Raw genomic sequence first — 7089 nt, forward strand, 5'->3', positions numbered from 1 at the left:
ACGTGCTACTAACCTCAATATAGCACTTATTTCTCAGCTGAATTTCTGTAAAAAGCAAATGCAAATTTATTATTCTAAAAGTTAGTTATCATTTAGTATTCAAATATGGTGTGCTTTCATTATATATAAGTGCGCGCGTGTGTGTGTGTGTGTGTAATCAAGTGATACTTCTGTGAAGGATATAAAGATATCCTTGATAGAAGCAAGAAAATGAATGTTAAATAGTAGCTACTGAAATAAGTTTCATAAATAGAATTATATTTCACGTCATTATTTTTCAGGCTGTCGAATACAAATTGTCTTAACTACCTTAACAGGAGTGATGCTTTTCACATATCGTAGAAAAACATACTTACAAAATTTATCTTTCTGAATTATGCTTTCTGGAAAGATAGGTGCTTAAAACTTAAGTGTGTTAACAATTTTACATTTTATTGCAAAGAAATTATTTGATTTTTGAAGCCAGAAATCTTGAGAATCTTCGCCAGGATCTGAATAAATTTTCTAGTCTGTGAACTGGACATATTGACTACTTACGCAACAGAACACGCACGGAAGACGGTAAAAAGTCCTTATATTCCCTTCCTATTAAAGAGCAACTGGGAGAAAATTCAGGAACCAAGCATCTAACTTCAAATGGTGATAAATTATCATCCACCACATTTTAATTTGGGCCCCTCATTTATTATGTAATGTTTGGGAGCTGAGAGAAATCATTATTGTTCTCACAAGACTCAAAACATGGGTTCTCCAATTTACTAATTTTCTTTGAATATGCTAACCACGTACACGACGGCAGCACGCAGGAAGGAATTTGAAAAGTTTTTACGACTAAACTTTTAACATTAGAAACACCTATAGCCTAGTCTATCAAATTTTCACTTCACGTTGCTCTGCTAAATCTGCATCCTCTTGTTTTGCATGTGCACTCTTCATGCTTCTGATTAACTGCGAGCTCTTAAAGTTATTGCTGATTTATGTCACGCATGATGTTGAGCACACTCTATCTTCAGGACATCTCCTGGTCATCCACGAGTATATTGTGGTGTTTATTCATTAACAGAAAGATCAGTTTATCATAAAATATACGTAAAGATAAACAATGATGTTACTTAAAATTTTTACTCAGAAAATATACAAGCATTTAGCAAAATAAAGTTTTGACTCTTTTTACTTCCTTGTGTCAAATACAGGAAGTATTGTAATGGTGAAAAATTTTGGGTTTCAGAATTTCAACGGAAATACCATTTTGACCGTTTCCGAATCCATTGGGATTATTTTTTTTATAAATGTCGGTATATGCGGACAGAATAAAGAACTTTTTATTCAAAACTTATTGTAAAATAGAATCAAATGAATTTCTTCGTAATATCCCTATGTATGTATGTACGATATGTTTTGCATCTTGAATAACTCAAATACTCTTAGTCTTAGAACGTTGAAATTTTGTATATGGGACTGCTATAACAACTAATTGTTCACCTCTCTTTTTTATTGCAATTGGCAGCACCAAAATTATATATATATATATGTAATACTCACCCCACTTACCCAGCTTAAGAGTCCTTACCCGGCGCTTATGTTCGTAATCATTGTACATAGACATATATTTCTATTTACAGAAGTGTTTTAAATCACGAAAATATTCATGCTTCGAATTTAAAAAATTAATTTTGAACAAATAATGAAATCTATTTTTAATTCTGTCTCCCCGTTCCTATACTTATATCTAGGGAAATTTTATACTCGTTTCGATATTTCGAAATTTTATTCTCGTATAAATTTTATACTAATAAAAACACAAGATGTTTGACCTACGTACGAGAAAAAGTTCAGAATTTGCAGTTTTTAAGTCATTTTTTGATGTTGACGTTGTTGTTTTTGATGTTGCCTTGAGGAATCAGTTAATTAAGTTAGAATAATTGGTAGAAATAAATTTAAAGGAAATGCAACAAAAATGTGTATAATTCAATAGGCATATAAGGAAGTCATATTATGTCCACATCAGATCTTTCTATTCTGATATAGAACTTTCTATTCTCCCATAAATTTTATACTAATAAAAACACAAGATGTTTGACCTACGTACGAGAAAAAGTTCAGAATTTGCAGTTTTTAAGTCATTTTTTGATGTTGACGTTGTTGTTTTTGATGTTGCCTTGAGGAATCAGTTAATTAAGTTAGAATAATTGGTAGAAATAAATTTAAAGGAAATGCAACAAAAATGTGTATAATTCAATAGGCATATAAGGAAGTCATATTATGTCCACATCAGATCTTTCTATTCTGATATAGAATTTTCTATTCTCCCATATTATGGAAAAAGGATAATTATACGTGCTCATATTCACATCCGTTCTTCTAAGTTCATCTGAAAATATCACATTGATAGTAATATATTCTCTGGCCCTGTAGTGCTTCCGATTACACTATATTGTGTGTTATTTCTCACCATGAATTTTTTCTAATCTTTTCTCTAATGATATCAATGTTCAGTTTTCTTAGTAAGGAAACAATTCTTTTATTTGTCCTTTTATTAAACATACTTCAACCATACGTAATTTAATAGCAAAGTTAGAAAATATTTAATAGCAGCATATCATTGGAATTCCCTATAGAGTGTTAAGTGTTTCCATACATATTTTATATTCGATTTACGATTTATATATTTGTTATATTATTTTTTTAAATAATACATAACGATAAAATCTGAAGCCAGCATTATTTTACTTAAAAAAGGGTTCGACAGTGAAATGGTAACAAAATTAAGGTTTGAGGTTAATACATTTAATTGCTTTATTACAACAGCTGATTTTCATAATGCGCATATTCTCGTTAAATTTGACATAATTTCAAGAATACATGAAATGTAAAATATTCTCCTCAGTAATATACATGTTTTAAATACCGAATTTTGGGAAAATTTGTATTATCTCGTAATATATTTTTAGATTTATAATATTATGTATATGACATAATATATTTATTATCTCTTAATATATTCTCATATGTATTAGAAATTTGTTCAGAGCTTCAGGTAAAGTATCAATTTCTGTTTAGCAATTTAAGTCAAAATCTAATATATTGTTCCCATAGATATAAAAGTTTTAATACTACATCTAAAATCGGAATTTTTTATTATATTTTAATATAGTTTTTCATTAGACAGTGCAATGAGCTTCATCCCGTTATCCCTTAATTTCATGTAAAATAACACTTCCCGTTGTTCATTTTTACTCAAAATGTAATCATCTTTTTCTGGGAATGCTGAAAAGTTAAATACAAAAAATTAAATTTTTGGAAGTTCAAATAAGAGTTGTTGCGAACGAAAAAAATCATCATACACATACAGACATATCAACGGACAGACATCATTAAAGAATCAGAAAAAAAAACGTGTTGTAAGGACTGTAATTTGTGCTTAATCACTGCAATCTCATTATTGAATTCTTGGACCGAAAACATTTCCTCTGTTACCTATGTATATACAGGTTGGCGGGAGGTCAAAAGTTGAGGAAATGAAATTAACAGTAATCGTTCCATTGTGACGAAATATCGCAAGAGTGCTTAACTTTCTTAATTACGTTATGTAATATTCCAGTCTTTAGTTTTTTGAGTCTAAAATATCAGTTTTTCACCCATGGCAAGTGAAATTTCGACCTGTTTTCTGGCCCGGCAAAAGGATTTTTATTCTATTATTAAACAACATTGTCCTCGTTCTTAAACTTAGTATTTTCAGACCCGCAATAGATTTTTGTAAGGTTATTGAAGTTCTTTTCTATTTAATAACAAAATTTTGATTTCTTTCTCCATCTATATTGAAACTTTCTTGCCTCATTTTCGTTTTCGATTTCGAGCATAAACTTTATCCTTAACCTGAGCTTCGCTTATAGAGCTCCCAAACGCTTGTTTAGTATTCAGCCTTTTAAAAATTTTCTCCTAAATATACTAACTTTTCTTTAAGAAGGTTAATCCAGTAAATATAATTTTGCGAGTTCAAAAGGAATTTGAAGTTTGAAGAATTTAATTATGACATAATATATTTATTATCTCTTAATATATTCTCATATGTATTAGAAATTTGTTCAGAGCTTCAGGTAAAGTATCAATTTCTGTTTAGCAATTTAAGTCAAAATCTAATATATTGTTCCCATAGATATAAAAGTTTTAATACTACATCTAAAATCGGAATTTTTTATTATATTTTAATATAGTTTTTCATTAGACAGTGCAATGAGCTTCATCCCGTTATCCCTTAATTTCATGTAAAATAACACTTCCCGTTGTTCATTTTTACTCAAAATGTAATCATCTTTTTCTGGGAATGCTGAAAAGTTAAATACAAAAAATTAAATTTTTGGAAGTTCAAATAAGAGTTGAAGAACGAAAAAAATCATCATACACATACAGACATATCAACGGACAGACATCATTAAAGAATCAGAAAAAAAAAACGTGTTGTAAGGACTGTAATTTGTGCTTAATCACTGCAATCTCATTATTGAATTCTTGGACCGAAAACATTTCCTCTGTTACCTAATTAATTAAATTTAAGGTAGCCTTTTATGTTTAAGTATTTTAAAATCCTAACCTAACTTCAACTTGATGATTGATACTTCTTTATGCATGCAAAATACAATTAAATACGTTTATTTTATGATATAATGACTTTTAGTTTAAAAAATAGCCGTTGATTTTATACATGATCAGGGAAAAAATACTTACTTAACATAGTACCTACATAACATAGTCTAATAAATAGTACCGTTTATTGTTGTGAACTAAAAGAAAGCAGTTGTCCCTATAAACTAATAACTAATCAGTTTGGTTTATTCACATTACGTCAAAGCACACTAGAGCTATATGCCTAAGGGAAGGATGGCTTCGTGGAGGACTTTCTAAGGCAAATTGGCTCGTATGGACGTCGCTCATGGGAAAACAGCGAAAACCCTCATGCAGACGGGCCGTTCGCGGAGTTCGAACTTCGGACCAGACTTCCAATATTCAGCGACTTTTCCACTCTGCTGCTGGTGGGCCTAATAATTAATCAGAATCGAGTAATTTGTAGTTAATCTGGTTAGTTCACGAGTAATCTAAAAAATATAGCTACCAAGTAGATAAAACAACATCAGCTTTCTCTGAAACGATCTCGGAAAAATAAAACCACCGCTCGCACTTAAAATTCCTACATGATGAAGGAAAGCAGTTAGTAAATAAGTGCGTATTGAAAGCAGTTAATAGGTAATTACCTAACTGCCTTGCAACACCAAAAATAAAACTACTGATATCCTTTAAAATTGCTATGAAGGAAACGATAAAGGAAAGCGGTCAGTATAGTAATATTTATTTTGCAATTGTATTATATTAGAAGGATGAAGCGTTTAAAAATGTCAGGTAATTATGAAGTGCTTATAGTAGTTAGTATCCTGAGCATTTGTCATTGCACATAAATTAATTGTTATAGGTTTTTTTATTATTTTAAGCATGCGAAGGCTATCTTTATGAGGAAGGGATGCCTTCGGGAATGATCTTTCTGAGGAAAACTTGCTCATATCCACATTAAACATGGGGAAAACCATGAAAATGCTCATGTAATTAGCCCCTTCGCTAGGATGTCAAAGTTACCAGGTTTAGCGAATTCGATGACGTTTTTTGGACATTGTAATCTAGGTTATTTCAATGTTCTGCCAGAATTCGTCTCTTGTACTAGCAGACAACTATTGTCGTGCCAGTATCTGTGCAATGACCTACTGCGCAAAATTCGGAGACATCATGTAGTTAACAAAGGTATTTATAAGATAAGCTAAAATACATTTAATAAGGAATATTATTTTAGCCAGTACGAAATTTTTAATTACATGCCTTTAAAACTGAATTGGAAAATTTTAAGATAGTCCCTCAGAATATGCCTATGTCAAGAAATTTCTATTCAAATACCTAAAAGAATTTTTTGTGTAATGGTTATGGAACGATTTTACCTAACTGAAATTATTATGAATACTTTATTAATTGGAATTGTTTGCTTTATAGAGATTGTATAAAACACGCAATTGTATGTTTATGTACCTCTGCGGTATTCAGTGTTGAAATTAGGTTCGTCTGAGGTCGTGTATGTATATGTAAGAAAAATAAAGAATATGTAAATGATTAAATTAGCAGCGTAAATTAATTTCCCATCTCTATTCTAGAAATAGCAGCATCTATTTGCACTGCGTCATTTCGAGAAAAATCTATGTCATATGACTAAGTAATTCTGGTGATGTAAACTGAACTAAAACTCAAGCAGCCAGTAATAATTTTGCAGCAATATTAACTATCCAATCATAATGCTTTGAGAACCAAAACTAACTCAGTTTGACTTAAGATTTCATCCTGAACATAACGCACTTGCTTTCCACGCTTTGGCCTAGCTACACTGCTGTCTGTCTGCTGCTGCTTTCTTGCTACAAAGTTATCAAAAATGTAAGCCTCTTGGACCAGACACATTTAATGTGCCGACTTGTGTGTAGCCGCAACGTGTTGCTGAAAATAAAACTGAAGATCTAATCTACCTTCGCGTCCAATTTTCTAGTCATTATGGATCAACACCTCTACGCAATCAAAATTCCTGCTCCTGAATGTATTATATATATAGATATATATATAAATAGAAATTAGAAAAACTAGCAAACCGACAATGTCGCACGTATTTGTGACTTTTTATACTTTTACTATATATATACATACATGCATGTATGCTCATCTGCTATGATATTATGCAAATTATGTTCATCAGCCCACCAGTTGTTTTCCCGTGTTTTCCCCATGTGTAATATGTAAACGAGCTAGTTTCCCTCAGAAAGTCCTCCACGAAGGGATCCCTTCCTTTAGACAGATAGCCCTGGAGTGCTTCAGCTAATCAAAGTAAACGCAATCAAACCATAAAATTATCTACTGTATTTTGAAAAAATTTCATATTTAAAAATAAATATCAAAAATTAATATTAATGGCAATAAGGATTGAAAATGCCTTTTCCGATTACTATATATCTGCAGGTTGATGCTTAATTTTAGTAGCCTATTCTCTATATTTTAAACAAAGAAATATTC

The sequence above is a fragment of the Stegodyphus dumicola genome, chromosome 8 (assembly GCF_044657685.1).
Source record: "Stegodyphus dumicola isolate Sdum_Otavi_A_Nest chromosome 8, ASM4465768v1".
In the NCBI taxonomy this organism is placed as follows: domain Eukaryota; kingdom Metazoa; phylum Arthropoda; class Arachnida; order Araneae; family Eresidae; genus Stegodyphus; species Stegodyphus dumicola.